We start from the raw sequence: 18,451 nt of genomic DNA on the forward strand, positions 1-18,451 counted from the left end.
TTCACCGGGTAGCCAAACTGGGACTTCTGGCCAAGAACCACAGACAATGCACGGACTGCTTTTTATTTTGCATCGATCACATATATAACAGTGAGAGCAAGGGAAGGGGAAAACACAGTGAGAGATAGCGTTGAAAGTGGAGTGTTTGAGAACCATTACGGCAGAATAACCTGTGCTTTTACGAAGCAGGCGAAGCTGGTACGCGTGTCAAGTAACTGCGGACCGATCGGCGTCGACGTGTTTATATCCGCGCGCCTCGCAGGGTCGACGCACTCGGCGCGCTCGGGGCAATGCATGGGATCGTTTGACACCTTAGAGCAGTCGCGCGCAGAGAGGCAGCAGAAGCGAATATATACGCAGGGGGCACTACCCCAGGCGTATCATATAACTGCCCACGCCAACCAAACTGCATCGCGGCGCGGCTGCCGCTGTTTCAGATCACCCCCGTAATTTCTCGCCCATAACCTGCAGGCATCTTTTAAACCGAGAAGAATAACAGAACTTAACATTTCGTTCAGATCCACTAAAAATCTGCTGAAAAAGCTTGAAATCCACCAAAACAACGAGACCCGCCAAATAAAGATTCATAATCCGCTAAAAAAACCGCTAGCCGCTAAATTCAAAATTTTCCCGCCAAGGCTTAAAAAAAACCGCTAAATTTAGCGGGAAATCCGCTAAAATGGCAACACTGCTAGAAACGGCGACGAGAAGCGGCAGACATTTTACAAACAAAACATAAAACAAGTTTTACGTCGCGTCCGGCAAGTTATTCCTCCTCACTTCTTTCAGCTGGCGCATGCGCAGAAGCGACGGAGCATTCCAATAAAGATGGTCTGGTCTCTCTTTCGGGACAGCTCGGCTGGAAACGCTGATTGGTGCGCACGCCGCGGCCTGGCGTGACGTTTTTTTGCGTCGGGCCCGATGCTTAACCGGACGTGACGCGCTCAAAAACTGGGTTTGCTTGTATTTTTTTCGTCCCTAGACGCTCTTGGGAAACAAGCGTTTAAGGGGACCTGCCGGTCGCCACCGCGCGATCTTGATAAGCTGCGCATGCGCGAAAAGAAAGAAGGTAGGCGAGGAGAATCTGTTTGTAGTCTGGCGGATGTGACGTATAAGTTGCCTATTGTTGTTTTTTGCTTGCGTGTACTCTCGAACCCAGACGCTTTTTTTTATATCGCCGCCTCCGCAGCCACAGGTGCCTTTTTTTTTTTTTTTCTCCCTTTTCAATTTTGGCGCGCAGTGGTACAAGCAAGCGGGAGGCTTGTTCCCCCCGCGTTGTTTCAGAATGACCAGACTAGAATGGATTCTGCAAATTAGATTGGGTGGCACGCATCCCTGCTGCTTTCTCCAAACTTTCGTGAGTACTGCGAAATACAGCGCAAAGCACGTGTTGCATTCCGTACTTGCCTCGCCAACCCATTGCACCGCTGCCCTCTCGTTACAAATTGTTTGGAATTTTTTTTCTGCATCGACGCTCTATTGTTTAGCGATCTCAATTATTTTTTTGTAATCTTGCTATGAGTCTATTTATCAGTGACTTCAAGTGAAGTGTAGAGGAACTAAGGAGCCCTTTTTCGTGCGCTTAAAAGCAGTCCCGGCGGCTCGCACGAAAGGGCTTTCCTTTTGTAGTTAATTTTCGAATACGCCTCCGTTTGGCCCCGGCTAGCCCTGTCCCAGTAAGAGCAACCATTTCTGTTTCCTTTCAGTATGTACCGAAATAATCTTGATGCACGGCGATTGTGAGATCTTGGCTTCGTCGCAGCTTCTGCTCATGGCCTCTCCCGATGGTATGCCTTGTGCCTCATGAAAAGGTGAGTAGCACTTGTGTGCACCCGCTTGTAAAAATATGTGCTGGCAAAAACCGGTTGCTCCACAAGCGTGCTGATATATGTAATCAAACTCACCTTATTTATGAAGATAGTCCACAGCATGACTTTGATGTGGCCAGGGCATGAATTTCGATCAGCACCGCCACAGCCAAAGCAATAAAAAGCGGGGGAGTATCGAAATTAATGGTGGCCCAACAGCGAAAAAAATACAGAGACCAAGAAATAAACGAAACGAGACACACGAATAGCGCTGAACTTACAGCTGATTTTTTTTATTGGGAGGAATCACATCATATATACGCACACAGAGAAACAGCGCACATGCGCAACGTCAGCGACCTCAAGTTTTGGTAAGAAGAAAAAAAAGCATTTAAAAGCACGAGTGCATCGGCAGAACTGCTGCCCACTGTGCAGCATATTCATTTCCCGAGGAGATAATGTGACAAAAGGCGTACTCACGCACCCCACGCACCCTTTACTTTTTCTGATGTGAAAAGCTTTGGCTACTTCTCTAGTGCACTGGTAAGAATGAACGAACAAAACATCAGTCATCAAAAAATGACGTGCATTCGCACATGGATCAGTGCTTCGCTAGGTTAGCTTCTTTCTTTTTCAGCGAATTAGCGTGCTCCATGAGCCGCACTTTAATGCATTGCACAGTCTGGCCTATGTAGGTAAGGCCACAGGACAGAGGGATTTGATATACTATGCCAGTCTTACAAGGAACATATCTATTTTCATGATTTATGTTGCACACATTTCTTCTGCCCCCTCGTGCATTCTTTGAACCGCGGCTCCCACTCTTTCTAGTTTGTTAGGAGAAGGAAACGGAATGTTTACATTATGCTTGCTTCCTACTCTTTTAATTCGGTGCAACAGCGTGTGTACATATGGCATGACTACTACATACCTTTCTTCTTCCTTCCTCCGAACACCTTTCCCGCCCTCACATGCTTGAAGACAATTTTAGCGCGCAGAGGACTTTGTCTGCACTCGAGACGAGAACTGAGTTCAGGAAACCAGCTTCCCTGCATTTGTCCGCCTGAGTTAAGAGACTGGACATCATTTTATGATAAGATTTCTTCACTGCCATGCCTAAGCATCCCGTAACAATGCTACTTTTTACGAGCTTTGAATGAAAGGACTTGTAATTGAGAAGGGGCTTTTCACTCCTAGGTGAATACTGCCAACAGACATGGTGGGGTTGGAAAGACAACTTTAAATCGAGAAATTGTAAGGCTGTTTCTTGGGGGACTTCATGCGTGAGCCTTAGTCCCGACCCATTACGTGCAAAAACATAAAGAACATTTGACACAAATTCAGGATTCACAGCTAGCTAGCACCAGAAAATCCTCCACGAAACGGAAAATGTGCATGCAACAACTGGCTAAATCATTCTCAACTTTCATATCAACCCTGCTTAGATAAATGTCGCTGAGGATGGGAGCTATCTTGGCACCTATGCACACACCAGATTTTTGCGTATAAAGTCGACCATCTCACTCAACAAACGTGTTACTCAGGTAGTAAGATAACATTTCCAAAAAGGATCCGGTTAAGGTTCCACACTCATTTTGGAACCAGCATTCATCATTGTCCTCCGTAATACATTGCTGAACATACTGGATGAGAGTGTGGAAGAGATTATACAAATCAACCACATCTACGCTAAAACCAGCACTGTATACCAAGCTCTCATTTTGGAGCAAATCAGCAACTGCCTCAGAATTAGGAACGAGAAATGGATCCTTTACTTGAAGTGACGACAAATGTTTGCAAAGATAGTAGACACAACCAACTGCCATGAATTGCGGAATTCATACTTTCATTCATTATACTTTCTGTGTTGTAGCAAAATCCTTCACATCTTACCTTTCCCAGGAGTGGGCATTTATTGCATTGTTCTGATTTCCAGGTCCTTCCCTGTCTTTGGTGCGTGTGCTGAAACAGGGATCCTTTGGAGGCAACCTGCAGCTTTCTTCTGTGCTTTTGATTCTGCCTTAGTTTCCATCGGATAGCTGTGGCTGGTACGTGTGGGCAAAGGCGTTTCATATTTGCAGACCAGCATATATATGGTCCAGTGCTTGTCAAGGCAATTTTTTTTGGTACAAAGTGTGATGCTGCTGCAGTTCCACAAAAAAAAAATGTTTTTACAATTTTTAGACAGCTTACCTTCAAGTTCTTCAATTTTGTAATGGTGTATATATGGTATGCTACCACTGTTTTTGTTTTTTTCCTGTCATGCTAATGCATCAAGGATAATGCTAGGCTGTTATGGCTAGCATGATCTGCTAAGGTAAAGGTGCCGGTTTCATTCCACACCAACTGATACAGGTTGTGGGCTTGACCATCCTCAATTTCTTTTTAAAAAATCATAGCAAATTGTATTGCTATGAAGAATATTATCCCAGCTTGTTTTTGGCGAAAAAATATTTTCTGCCCGTGACCACCATCTTAAAGGAGTATAGACGCCAAATTTTGGTGGCATTTTTGTTAGACATTCCTGTATACGGATCGCCAAGTGGTTTTTGCCTACGACTGCGAAATAATTTTCAGTTCAATTTTCTTTTCTCGCCAATTTCGGTTTCAACAGCTGAGAGATGGCTGTGACATCACAATCAAGTCCAAGCCATGCACGGCATGAAAAAGCCGCAGTATAATCTCCAGCTCTTCGCGATTCCTGTTCTTGAGGCTGGCTGGCTTCAGCGTTGCAGTGAATTTAAACATCACAGGATATCACAATTTTTTTTCACCCGTCACGTGACCTAGACTTAACTTTGGCGTCACAGCCATCACACAGCTTTTGAAACCGAAACGGATGAGGAAAGAAATTCAATGATAAATTGTTTAGCGGTCATAGGTGGATATCACCTGGTGCTTTCTGTACAGTAATACCTTGCACATCATTACAGCTAATTAAACACGAACCCAAAAATTAGGTGTCTATAGGTCTCCGCCATGTTTAAAACAAACAAAGCAATCAAAGTGGCGTGGCAGTCGTCTATGGCCCCAGAGCAGGCGGAAAGCATGGGAGCGGCACTGTGGTGCCACCCCACTGCTGTGGCCATACTTGCCAAGAGCGTGTTATTGTGATATGCAGGCACCTTTTTGGCAGATAAAATACCCACGCGCTGTGTGAGTACAAAAGCAATACTTGGAAAAACTTCACGTACACAGCATGCATCGCCTTGCCCTGCACACCGTACCAGACCAAGAGCGGGTTCAAAGCGCACGAGCGAAGTTGTTGCTGCCTTGAAAATGAGTAGCGTTGATTGATATCTATTTGCCCAGCACATTAGCCGCGGAATGCGTCGAGAATTGCAAAGCTTTGGGTGCATACAACTTTCAGTCGGGTAAGTGGAATGTGATTTTTCTCGCTCGTAAACAGCACACGCAAACCAGGTAGAAAGTATTCCGCTCAAAACATCATTGCATTCTCGGATGATTCTTCATACCGAGCATCAAATGAGCGTTGTTGGTAAGCATGGCAACAGTAGCAAGGGCACTGTGCCTTGGCACCGTACAGGTTTGCTTATTCTTGCATTATTCCTTTAAATCACCACGCTGCACGCCTATCTGTTCTGTTCGTGGAAGGTTATTGGCGTCAGCGTTTATAATTTCTTCATGGGTATTCAAGCTTTTAGCTTGCATTACAAGCTGCAGCGTCCACATGCTGGTTCCGTAGTTAGGGCTACCCAGTTCGGTCCCGGCCGCCGTGACCACGTTTCTATGTAGGATAAACTCTGAATGCGACAGTGTGCCATGCAGTACGTAGTTGATGTAAAGATCCTCAAAATCTGAAACAGGGGCCCATATGTCACTCGGGACGCTCAACCCCACAACTCGCATTCAATATTAGCTGCAGTGAATACCACTCAAACCCCTCGGTATAATAAAATTCATCTCCAATTGAGCAAATCAGTGGCTGTCAGCACACGCACATTTCATCACAAAATTTAAAATAATTTGAGGTGAACAAAGCTAATGTTAGCCATACAATATAACCACGGAGGAGTGCAATACTGATCGCATGCGCAGCAGCTCACTATGCACATAATACATACAACTAGAAAGTGAAAAAAAAATTTGCTTCAGGAATTGCTTACATTATAAACAGGTCTACGCATTAATATACTGGCTGCCTCGTCAACATTTTACGTGCACTCACAAAATACCATTACGCGTCATAAAGAAGGCCAAACTAGAGTTATTCATGGCCTTTGAGCCCATAGCCGCTCTGGCGTAAAGGTGTCTGTATCCAGCCTTCGCGCCACACTGCGATGGCCCACTGTTTACGGCGACCTTCGCCCATAAGAAACCTGTGCAAGCTTACTAAACTTTGCGTTCTTTGCCTTCCAGCACATGCCACGGTGATGCAACTAGTCAGCATGGTGCTTTGTTTTTTATTTTTTCGGCTGCAGCAAACCATCGCACAATCACAATAGGCGAAAGCAACTGAAGCATTGTTTTTCCTACCATGCGAAAGTCTAATTACGACAGCGCCACCGCATCTTCACGACGTAGCCAGAGTGAAGGTGGTCTATACTCCTTTAAGCTTGCAAGTAATAGCAAAACCTAGTCATACAGATAAATTTGTAAAAAAATTAACTTTTTGATGCATCACTATAAACAAAAATTTTCATATTAATAAAATGCATTGTTCTTTTGATGTGCAGGAAATTAACAAACTCTGCCTTATATTTGTTCAAATATAAATCATAAAATATGGTACAAAAAGCTGAAATTTTGAAATGTTTGTCAAATTTTATATTCTTATGGTCTAGGCACTAGACTAGAGTGCCTGGATTCGAACCTAACTGCCGGCAGCTGCGTTTCGATGGATGCAAAGCGGAGAGGCATCTGTGTGCTGTGCGATGTCAATGCATGTTAAAAATCCCCAGGTGGTCAAAATTATTCCGTAGCCCTCCACTATGGGGCTTCTCTCTTTCCGCTTTCGCTCCCATCTTCCTTCCCTTGTAGCGTGATTCAGGTGTCCACGGGAAAACTTTTCCTTTCCTGTAAACCAATTATTACTATTATAGTACTCAATCTATTTCTCCAACTTTTTTAGAAGACAAAAAGCCTATAAAGGAGATCAAACAACTTAAGCTGCACCTGCAAAAACATTATAAAAGAGATCAAACAATGTAAGGTGCACCTGCAAAAGTATTCTAAATCAGAGAAAATTACCTTATTGAGGTTTGAGGTTTATTCCTCCGTCAGTTATGTAATGAAGTGGCCCTATTAAAGATATGAAAAATACTAGTTTGCACAGAGCCATTCATTGCCATTTAATACTGAAAGTTTAATCAGGGTGCTTTTAAGTGAGAAAATAATTTCTCAAGTTGAGCCTTTGCAGGCAACCACGGTGTTGCTCTGTGCCTGCTCATCGCAGCAGCCCACTTTCTGCTGGCTGCGAACTAGCAGTCCACTGCTTGAGTGCAATGGTGCTTTAGGCCTGGGCACTGTCAGCTTTAAATGTGCAAATTTTTTGCAGTTATATATGTGTATTGTAAAGAAGAAGTTCTGATTAAGCGGACAGATAGCCGAGAAGGAGGAAGAGGAAATGCTTTTTGCGGACCAGCTGACTCAAAAGTTAAGCCACCACCGCTCCGGTTCTTCTCGCTACCAGTGCCCGCTACCAGTGCCTGGATCCCCACTTAACACTTGGTGGAGGTGCGGGGTAATATATATATATATATATTGCATGACACAGTACCATTCAATGGCATTTATTTTTTAGAGCTTAATCTAATTTGTGCTTTAGATGAAAAAAAAAAAACATTTCCATTCAGCGATCGCTTTGAACCCTGGCGTTGCTCTGTGCTTGCTCTTCACTGCAATGGATGCTGGAGCTGACGTCAAGGAGACATGTAACAACACCTTGTGGGGGTTCTCACGGGACTCGGGCTCTGTGCTCAGAACGGAACGCCCGCTGCTAGCTCTGACCACATCCGTGGCAGGGAAGAACGAAACACTGAGGCAGAGCCACCGGGCTGGGCTGTTTATTGGGAGTGCCCAATTTTTATCCTTGGTCATAGCAGCATCCGCGGGCTCTGGCGTCGCGGAGTCGTCTCCCCCCGATGAGATGATGTGCATCGATATTAGGGGCTAGGGGGAAGGAGGGGCCGCCCGGCACGCTACGCCAGGTCTCTCGCCCCTGCCCTCTCCGCCACTGCTTCAGGGGAAGGAGAGAGATGAGGTATCCCCGTGAGGCAGACAGAGCCGTGTCGTGCAAGCGTGGGTAATCTTAAATTCCCACACCCTCCTCCCTTAATCATGACCTCCACCTGGGTGCCGTTTTCCCCTTGGGAGTCGCACGGCTGGTCCTTCAGCAGGCCCATGTAATACAGGAATCAGGGCAGGGGTCGGGACTTGGGTTGTTGGGCTCTGCTCCTGGTGCCGCTGCCAAAGTGAGGCAGGCCATCCTCTATGCCGAACGGGCCCCGCATGCAGGCCGTACATCCGACTCGTTCTGTTGAAATCCCCGTCGCCGCAGTCACGAGGAAACACAAGGGGGCGAATTATCATGGCTCGCTTACCGGTCATGGGCCGCCAGTACGCCCGTGGTGCGCTGCTCGCCCACGGCTGCGCCGACTTCCCGTAGGTCGTAAATCGGCATCAGACTCCATCCCGATAGGAGCTCCATACTGTTTTTGTTGAATGCCAGTCTCTGTGCTCGACCTCAAACCGAATATGGCACCTGCATTTGATAGCCCTCCTCGCAGCTGCGGGCAAAGAACAGTCTTCTTTGCAGCTTTTTGATCCGCATCTCAAATTACTTTGCGGGGAATTCTGATCCTTCTGCTGTACTACAGCTTCATTTAAATTTTTCTTTGTGTCCGTGGCCTTCAGCAGATTTCTTTATTGTCGAAGCTGGCAGTGCCCAAGCCTAAAGCAGCATTGTATTGAAGCAGTGGAGTGCTGGTTCTGTGTATATTTGCAGCTGGCAGGAAGTGTCCTGCAGCGAAGAGCATGTAAGGAATTTACGGCGTTGCAGCGGAGCACCAGAACAAGAGGACCAGCGTGGCAGGCTTCTCGAACCGAGCAGCCTGTGCCGTGCTTGCTGGCTGTGAACGCCGATCTTAGCGCCTCCGCTTTACAGCGGCGCTGTGCGCTACAGGGCCCCCCGACCAAACGGAGCGGCGAAATGTACGCGCCAACGGGGCAGGGATGAGGGTGCCTCAGCGGCAGGCATGTCGACAGATAAGCCAGCAACATCCGAGGGGAGCTCCTGGGGAGGTGTCTCCATATATTTGGGTTTAAGGCGATCCAGGGAGACTACCTCTCACGACCATCCAGCAGGATAGTCGCCGACTTTGTAGTCTTGTTGAGGACATGGTACGGGCCATCATAGGGGGGGCTAAGAGGCGCCTTTACAGTGTCTCGCCTTAGAAAAACATGCCTCGAGGACGCAAGATCTGGGTGCACAAAGATCTGACGGTCAGATGATAGAGGTGGGACTGGGTTTAGGTGTTGAATGCAGTCCCAAAGGCGTTAAAGGTACTGCAGGGGCTGGGACGAGGAAGCCGAAGGAACGAACAAGTCTCCGAGATGACTTCGGCCACCAAACAGCCAAGGTCGCGACGAAAAACGGTGCGTAGGCCAAGAAACACCATAGGAAGGTGACCAGCCCAGTGCTCGCGATCTAGGCGAGCAATGAGGGCAGTCTTGAGCTGACGATGGAGCTTCTCAACCATGCCGTTAGCACAAGGATGGTATGCTGTGGTGCGGCAGTGTTTAGTGCCGAGCAGACTGGTAAGGGAAGTGAAGAGGATGCATTCAAACTGGCGGCCACGATCCGTGGTAACAGCCAAAGTGGGAAATCCATGCTGAAACGAAGGCTTTGGCAACTGTTTGCGCAGTAATGTCCAGAGTGGGCACTGCTTCGAGCTAACGAGTGAAGCGGTCAGTCATCATCAGAATGTGCAAGCAGCCATTAGATGGAGGTGGTGGTCCAACCAAGTCAAGGTGAATGTGGTCAAAGCAACAACCAGATGGCAGGAAAGACTGGGGAGGAGTCTTTGTATAGCGAGCCATTTTGACGGACTGGCAAGCAAAACACGAGCGGGCCCACTGGCAAACGTCTAATGTTTGGCCAGACGTACCGCTGGGTAATGAGGCACTATGTGGCTCTGATGCTGAGATGGCAGATGTCGTGAAGTGAATGAAAAATAGCAGGATGAAAGACCTCTGGGATGGATGGACGAGGTAGAGCCGATGACCCTAATCACAAAGAGCGCACTGTTATTAACCCTTTCACTGCCAAGATTTTTTTTTTTGTGACTGCTCCTCACTTCCTTCCAGGTTCTTTTTTCATCTGTGTTACTTTCACCTGATTCAGAATTCGGTTTGGTTTGGTCAGGAATTCAGGAACTGTTGATTCAGAATTCATCAACATTTTCATAGCATGGATGAACCTGGCACACTGATCGCTGCTGAAGCAACAAAGCGACGTGGTGATGATAATGATGCAGGTCTAAAAATACCTAATCTATTTGTAGGCCCCGCCTTCTAAAGAATGGGTCCGCGAGTCAGGGCCTCGCCCGACTACTAGTCACAAATTCACATGAATTCCATTCTGCTCCAAAATACCAATTGGTGAAATATGAGAGAGGCCTTCACCCTGCAGTGGGTATAGTCTGGCTGATGATGATGATAAAAATGCCAGTTTATTTCCGGGTCAGCAGAGAAGCACTTTGCAAAGATACAACACTGCACGCTGCTGCAATGCGAAGCATGTGGTCGAGACTCGTGACAGGACAATGCTTTGCTACAAAAGTAAGGGGCCAGTGCTTTTACATGGCAAGACAAAACATAGTGGGGCGTAAAGATGGCCTATGTGACATGGCAAAAGGGGCTCCGAGCAGTACAAAATACATTGCTCCTCGTCTGGCTGCAACTCAAGCAAAAAACCCAGCTCAGGAGGCATCGCTTCCGTCTTCATCCTGGTATTGCTCTGCTCCACAGTCCATTACATCAGGATGCTTCGGGCTGCTCGGCAACAGCTAACAACGTGATCGCTCCCCAAGCAGGGCTTCCGCCAGACTCCCCCGATTCTTCCATTCTGTCCCTTTATCTACACTTTCAGCCGCGTCAAGCACAAGTCTCGCGCCGCGATAACCTTTGCACATGCACAGTTCAGCTGCCCCTCCACGTGCTCAGACAGAGAGAAAAGAGCACGTGCAGTTTAATTAAAAGACGAATTGAGGCGTTGGAGCCGCACATATATTTACGCTAAATGTTTTATGAATTTGTGAAGCCTCTTCGTAGACAATACGACTTGTCAGCAATATTTCTTTTTAGTGGCAGGGAGTTACGAGTATACTCAAGAGGAGAGATGAAATGCTGGTGTCACCGTTGGCGACAGATTTCTCGAGTGAAATGTTTATGTCAGTTATCTCAAAATAACGGCTTGAGGGGCTAGTTGGTGCATCATCGTATTCAGATATGTGGCGCAAACAAACACAAACACAGGAGAAGATACACACCACACGCGCACACTACCAACTGTAAGAAGAACCGGAAAACACTTCCTCTTCTACACTCAGGCACGTCTCAACTTCCTCTTCTTCTCATTTTCCTCATTTTCCTGGGCAAAGAAGAGGAAAATGAGAAGAAGAGGAAGTTGAGACGTGCCTGAGTGTAGAAGAGGAAGTGTTTTCCGGTTCTTCTTACAGTTGGTAGTGTGCGCGTGTGGTGTGTATCCTCTCCTGTGTTTGTGTTTGTTTGCGCCACATATCTGAATACGTATATGTCAGTATTGATTTTGCGAGTGCAGATCCCAAAAGTTATGCTGCTCGGCCATTAATTTCAGAGTGGCGGCAAACTGGCCATTTTAATGAGGTCATTGCAAGTCTGGTTCAACTGGTGGGAAGATTTTTTTTTTAATTCAGTTTTTTATGTGATAAAGGAGCCCTTTGTTGCCATACGGTTTTTCTTTGTCCATAGCTCATCATCATTATCATCGTTAGCTGGACTATACCCACTGCAGAACGAAGGCTTCTCTCATAATCCTTCAGTTAACCCGGTCTTGTGCTAGCTGCACCCACTTGACCCCTGAAAACTTACTAACCTCGTCCACCCACCTGACTTTCTGCCGCCCCCTGCCACGCTTGCCTTCACTTGGAATTCAATTTGTTGCTCTTAGCGACCATCGGTTATCCTCTCTTTGCAATACATGTCCTGCTTGTGACCATTTCTTCTTGATTTCGACTAGAATGCCATTATTTAGAGTTGATTTCTTGGACCCACTCTGCATACTTCCTATCTCTAGACTACACTTACCATTTTCCATTCCTCAGCTCTATGCATCTACTTCAACTTAAGTATAACCCCTTTAATTAGCCTTCACATTTGAGCCCCATAGATGAGTACTCGTAAGATGCAACTGTTGTTTACCGTTTTCCTGAGGTATACTGGTAAGCTGCTAGTCATGGCCTGCAAGAACTTGCCAAATGCGCTCCATCCTAGACTTGTTCTACAGGTTTTCCTTCTGAATTTAATCCTAGTGCCAGCGGAAATAATGTGAGCGCCAACTGATACAATCTGCGCACCGTGTAATTTAATTTTAGTGCCAAGCATTTAATAAAAGCGGCAGTGTATTTAATCCGAACACCAACTCGAATGATGACAGCGCTAAGCAATTGAATCAGACTGCCAACGCAATTAATACAAGCGCCAGCGGTTTTAATTCATATGTGGAAAATAAATGTGGTAGAGGGCTCTAAAGCACGAAGCATGAATTCCAGAAATAAATCGAAATTGAGATCACTTCGCAGACCATGCGACGCTTAAGCATCACATCTGCATGCACTATTTTGCTTTGTTGTTGTATCTTGCAAAAACCAAGGACCACGCGCAGCTGAAAAACTGCAGTTTATGACACGCCTCTTGCAGCTTTTAGTTTAGACGCATGACAAGTGAATAAATATGACTGTCATCTTCTAATTGGCTGGTTAAGCACTGCTTATTATGGGTTGTCATATGCACTGAATCTGCATGCTGATGGCATTTCGGCCTTCACACAACAGCCTGCTGTTTTTGTGAAATGGCAACCGGTGCAGAAATGTATTTGTGTTTCTAATAATGATTCAACACTACTAGCAGAAAAGGATTAGTGTAAAGCAGAGTTGGTCAGGCGAGAAGACATGGAGCCAGAGAAACATATCTCATTTTACCGCTTTCTCAATTTTACACGGCCACTACCACGGAAAGAGAGAGTGCGTGCCGTTGCATTTAGTCTGGCTCTGACATGGCAAAGTGGCTGAAACTATGTGCAGCAGAGCTTTTAACCCAGACAGCAGTGCTTAATTTTCCTGGGCTGTAATTGTAGCGGCGTAGGAAACTACAGGCTTGTAAAAGCACAGAAGCGGCCGTCTTTAAAATGCAGTTTTATTTTCTGGGAGACATTAGGTTTAAAACACTTGCATCAAGGCAATGTTTGTCATAATACTGATGAAAGCTATCCTATACGTTGACACTTTGCTGATTCGGCGCATTGTCTGAAAGATGATCTCAATTTTGATTTATTTCTGGAATTCATGTTTCGTGCTTTGGAGCCCTCTATTGCATTCATTTTCCACATATGGATTAAATTGGTTGGCACACAGAATAAATTTGCCAGCACTTGTATTAATTGCTTTGGCACTCAAATTAAATTAGTTGGCGCTGGCATTATTTGAGCTCGCGCTCGAAATAGATATGCTGGCGCTTTAATTGCGAGAAAAATGTTTTGTGCGCATGACAGCAACTTCTCCCAGCCTTTTGAATCGCCGGTGGTGAGAGGAGTGAGGGCAAGGAGCGAAGCAATTGCCACAGACTACCACGAGCTGTTGAGGAAACTTTTCTGGTTACAAAGAACTACACGAGTTGTTCCAACAGTTCTGCTGTGAAAATGAGTGTGTACTTCACTATAGAATCGTTGTTAACAACAAACCTGTCCAGTCTACATCAGACAAAAGCATACTTGAAGCATTATGGGGGTGATGCCAGGACGGTGTTAATTGCAAGAAATGCTTTCAAGAGTGTTGGAAAGGCATAGAAAGCCTGTTGCCGACGTGTAGCCCCAGTGTTATTCAAAAGAAAACATGAGTCACTGGGAGACAACCATGAAGTAAAGAAGCTTAAGGAAGAAAAGGCTACCCTTCAGTGCCATCTATCCTTCCTGAAGGTACTACTGAGCAGTGCCCAGGAATTTATCAGCACAGCTGCGGAATCAAAAAGTGGCGATGTGCAGCTTGTTTATTTTAATTCCAAGGTAGTGGTGGTGCTTGAGCATGGACATGTCTAAAGCTGTCAAGTCAGAATAGGCAAAAGCTTTTAGTCAGCTGTGTTACTTTAAACATCTTTACATGTTGAGATATGCGTGCATAGGTAGTACAGCATTGAATCTTGAATAAAAAGTAATCAAATTGGATTTTTTTGTATATCAGAAAAAAAATTGTAGTTATTAAAAGCGCTTGACCCTAGAAACATGTTCCAAAGCATAATTTGAGTGCTTCAAAACACTCGTTTTACTGCTCCAACGTGCCATTACCACTGCTCCCTGAGCTGTTCCAAAATGCTCGAGCCTGCTTCCACCCGTGTACCTATTAAGGCGAAAGCCTTCAACGGCTCATACTGTTGCTGTTTGTTCGTTCGGTCAGACATAGCTATCAATCCTATGACGTCATCAGGAAAATGAACTTCAGTAGAGTAAGTTGTTGGGCTAGTTGGTATTCTATATTTAAGGACATAGTTTTCAGCGCAAAGGCACGTGGCCAAAGAAAAAAAAAAAGAAAGACTATAGGGACGAACACAGCGCAGTGTTTGTCCCTATAGTCTTTCTTTTTTTTTTTTTTTTTCTTTGGCCACGTGCCTTTGCGCTGAAAACTATGTCCTTAAATCTAGAAAAATGAAAGTCCGATCTCCACCGGGAATCGAACCTCCATACCTCGGATCCCCTGCCGAGCGCTTTAACCTACTGCGCCATGCCCCCCCTTTTCTTTTTTTTTTTCTTTATTGCCGACTTGGACATTCAAAACAAGACGATGAACAATAAAACGTGCCAGCATACTTTCGCGTGACATGGCGGGTTAAAACTTTTTCAGTTCTACCAAACTGAAGCCATGCCCGGAATTGTGAAACACATCATAATTCTTCTTGTCTACAGTGAGGATGATAGTAGCGATAACAATAATGCTGCAATTAGTGATAATGACAGTGATGGAATTAACAATGACGATGCAATTAGTTGGTAATGATAATGAGAGCAAATGTGATGCACCTTGTGCACCAACAACACTCAGGCTGTCACATTTCTGCAGTGTAGATTCTACAGTGCTCTCGGAATTTTTGTAAACTGCTGCTCTTATCCGAGGCTATTGACCATTACCGTAGGCTTCCACATATTAATTTTTAGGCCTATGTTTTTGCTTTGCTTGCCTAGGTCATTAAGCATTCTTTGTAATTTGTCCACTGAGTTAATTAACAAGGCAATGTATTAAATCAGCCCTTATTCATAATTGTTCCCACTCCAGGTTTCTGAATACTTCCTCTAAGCAAGTGGCAAATAGTACTGGGGAGATCGTGTCTGCTTGCCTAGTGCCTTTCCTTATGGGAATTTTATTACTTTCTTTATGGAGGACTATAGTTGCTATGCGGCCACTATTGATATCTTCCAATACTTTCACATACGGCTCATATACACCCTTAGGCAATGACTGCTGACGTTTCGACTGAGTCAAATGCTTATTCTAATCAACGAATGCTATTTATAAAGGCTGGTTATATCCCGAACATCCTTCTATCACCTCGTTGATAGCATGATGAATATGATCGATGGTAGAGTACCCTTTCCGAAAACCTGCCTGATCATTTGGTTGACTAAAGTCTAAGGTTGTCCTGATTCTGTATTTGATCCCGGATATATCAAATGCACATATATCATTTTCCTATATCGAACTCTCAAAATATCCCCCTGAAAATCCCACATTAAAGTTTAGCAGCGTTGTTCATGTCCATCGAATTGCGCGTCGTGCCCTGCAAAGGATTGTTTTAACAGCTCACCGGCAATCATTTTTCATGCATAGAGCCGGGTTGTGCAGTCATGGCAGCTGCTGCCTGCCAAGATTTCTGGCGCCTGCGAAGTGGCATTTGGAAGTGTTCCCAATGTACTCTCCTTTTCGACACTAGGTGGCAGGTGACATTCAGTGCATGTGTACACCTTGCAGGTCATCGCCGCACCCTTGGTGAGCAGTGTGTTGCCGGCAGGCAACGCACCACTGCCATACATGTACCATATTCATGCTTCTGGGTTATAGAGAGCCTCATCTGTTGGTTTGCCTTATATATGAAATTGCCTATGTATCTAACTATTCCGTGATCCACTTCGAGTTCAATATATATATAACTGTAGTAGCAATGACTTAGTAAATTCCGTATACGCAACAGGTAGTATGTTGATTGGTCTGTAATTTTTCAAGTCCTTAGCATCCCCTTTCTTAAGGATTAAAATAATGGCAGCATTCTTCCAAAACTCCGGTGACGATGTCCAGACATTGCATGTGCAGGGTGGCCATTTTTCAAGCACAATATCCCCACCGTCCTTCAACAAATCTGCAGTTACCTGAGCCTCCCCAGCTGCTTTCCCCCTTTTCATAGCTTCTAAAGCTTTCTTAACCTCTTCCTTTGTCACTGACGGAACGTCTGATTGCTCTTCACTATTGCTAATCTCATTATCAGCCTGGTTAAGTGTAGAACTCCTCGGCTACCTTGGTATGCATACATCGGATTTTCACCTACTTAATTTCCCCTTCACCTCTTTCAGGCTAGCATTGTATTTTAGAGCATGCTCGATTCTCTCCGTAATATACTCCCTTGCGTCGAACAAATTACGTTCACTGAGTACCTTTAACATCTCTGCCAGTTCTATCCTGACCCATCGGAGGGAGGTTTTCACGCCTTGCCATTTCATAATCAGATATTTCGTCTGCTTAGATAGTTTACTGGTAGCCTAATTGTCCTACTGCCTACCTCTGCCATGCACTCATTATCAATTGCTCTGAAATTATCGCTCATTGCTTCTAGACTAAGATCGCCTTCTTTCGCTTAAGCTGAATATCTGTTCTGTTCAGAGATCCTGAATTCGTGCACCGTCCCTCATGTGGCAAACCTTATTCGTTCCCTCCCAAGTGTAGCTTGCTGCCGGGCTAGTTGATGATTCATGAAGTCAAGAATTTAGCGCAAAAATAAAGAGCGGACGAAGAAGGACATATAAAATGATTGACCAGCGCTAGTCAATCACCTTATGTGTTCTTCTTCGTCCATTGTTCTTTATTTTTGTGCTACATTCTTGACTTCGTGTAGCAAGGGGCAGCAGAAAATGAAGTGTGCGAATGAGATGAAGTTTTCAAGGATTATGTCGCCACAGCTTGCTAAACATTAAGATAGGTATGTAGGGACCTTGATGTCGATAGTGGGACCCGGCCATTTTCAATGGGTTCAATGACCAAATACATAGGATTGGCTTACCTCTTACAAGCGGTTAAGCGTCCACAACCAGGGAGACGACGCTGTGAAGCTGAACGACATGGTGCTTTACGTGACAGGCATTGCCAGTTTGTAGAGCAGAAACCGCAAAGCAAACTTCACCACCTAGTCTGCTTTTAAACGCGCGTTTTCTTAGATCTTTGGCTGCCCTTGCATACAAGAGCTGTGTTCCAAACAGTACTTGTGAGCCTAAACCCAGCTGCAAGGATCCTTCACCAGTTATACTGAAGACATTGTGAACCTGTGTACACATCTAGAAGTCTCCAGCCAGAGATGGATCAGATAAAGCACATTCTCAAAACATTGAGGCTGACGCAGTTGTCCTAAACCCTATCACTGTTGCCAATATATTCATGCTTTGGCAGGAGCAAAGCAGCGCATTCTGGTTCAGCCACCTTCTGTGCACTTTGAATCACTTTCCAGCTTAGTTCCGTCAGCAGCTTGCTGCTGGACCAGTTTAACGACTGCGATTGGGGAGGTGATATAACAGTTACTCCTAATTGAGGACATTTGGGGATCTCCATCTAGCCTGGCCATGACCCTTCAGGCTGATTTGAGAGCAAGTGACTGAAGTGCTGCCATTCATTCATCTGCAGGTTCCTGCTGCAATAACGCTCATGTATGGCAACGTCAGACCTGGTCAGACATGTTTATCCCGTTCCGCCTTCCACTGTAGCCTGCCACCTTCATTCCTACGTAACTGTCCCCTCTTTGTGTGGACTCCTGGTGCATATATGACAACCTTCTTATTTGTTATGCGTGCAGAGTTTCTGGTCACATTGTGAGTCATTGTCGCCACCTGCAGATGTGCCTGCCTTTACGCGCCCCTGAGCCTTGGCCACGTCTGTCCTGCAGACAACTTTGACACCTCCACTCACCACCTGCCTACTCGCCTCCATCCTCATAATGCCACTCGGTTTCTTTGCTGCATCTCTGCCCCAGGAAAACTAGTTACTGCCTGAGGCAAGAACTGCGAATACGTCAACAAATGTAGGGCCATTCCTTGTTGATACTGGGGCTACTGTATCTGTGATGTGTAGGAAACTGCACAAGCTAATAAAAGTGTGGACAACATTATCTGATCTTTCGCT

At 45.5% G+C, this 18,451-nt stretch overlaps 1 long non-coding RNA gene across 1 annotated transcript; it reads left to right on the forward strand.

Moving 5' to 3' along the window:
- The first annotated feature begins 1,205 nt into the window (after window positions 1-1,205).
- Window positions 1,206-18,442, forward strand: LOC146180417 (uncharacterized). Its single transcript, XR_014700073.1, has 4 exons — window positions 1,206-1,357; window positions 1,707-1,811; window positions 3,745-3,856; window positions 18,166-18,442. It is a non-coding gene; the product is annotated as an uncharacterized LOC146180417 (long non-coding RNA).
- Window positions 18,443-18,451: the final 9 nt, after the last annotated feature.

Source organism: Amblyomma maculatum, chromosome 8 (genome assembly GCF_055883805.1).
Source record: "Amblyomma maculatum isolate TAMU_Amacu chromosome 8, ASM5588380v1, whole genome shotgun sequence".
NCBI lineage: Eukaryota > Metazoa > Arthropoda > Arachnida > Ixodida > Ixodidae > Amblyomma > Amblyomma maculatum.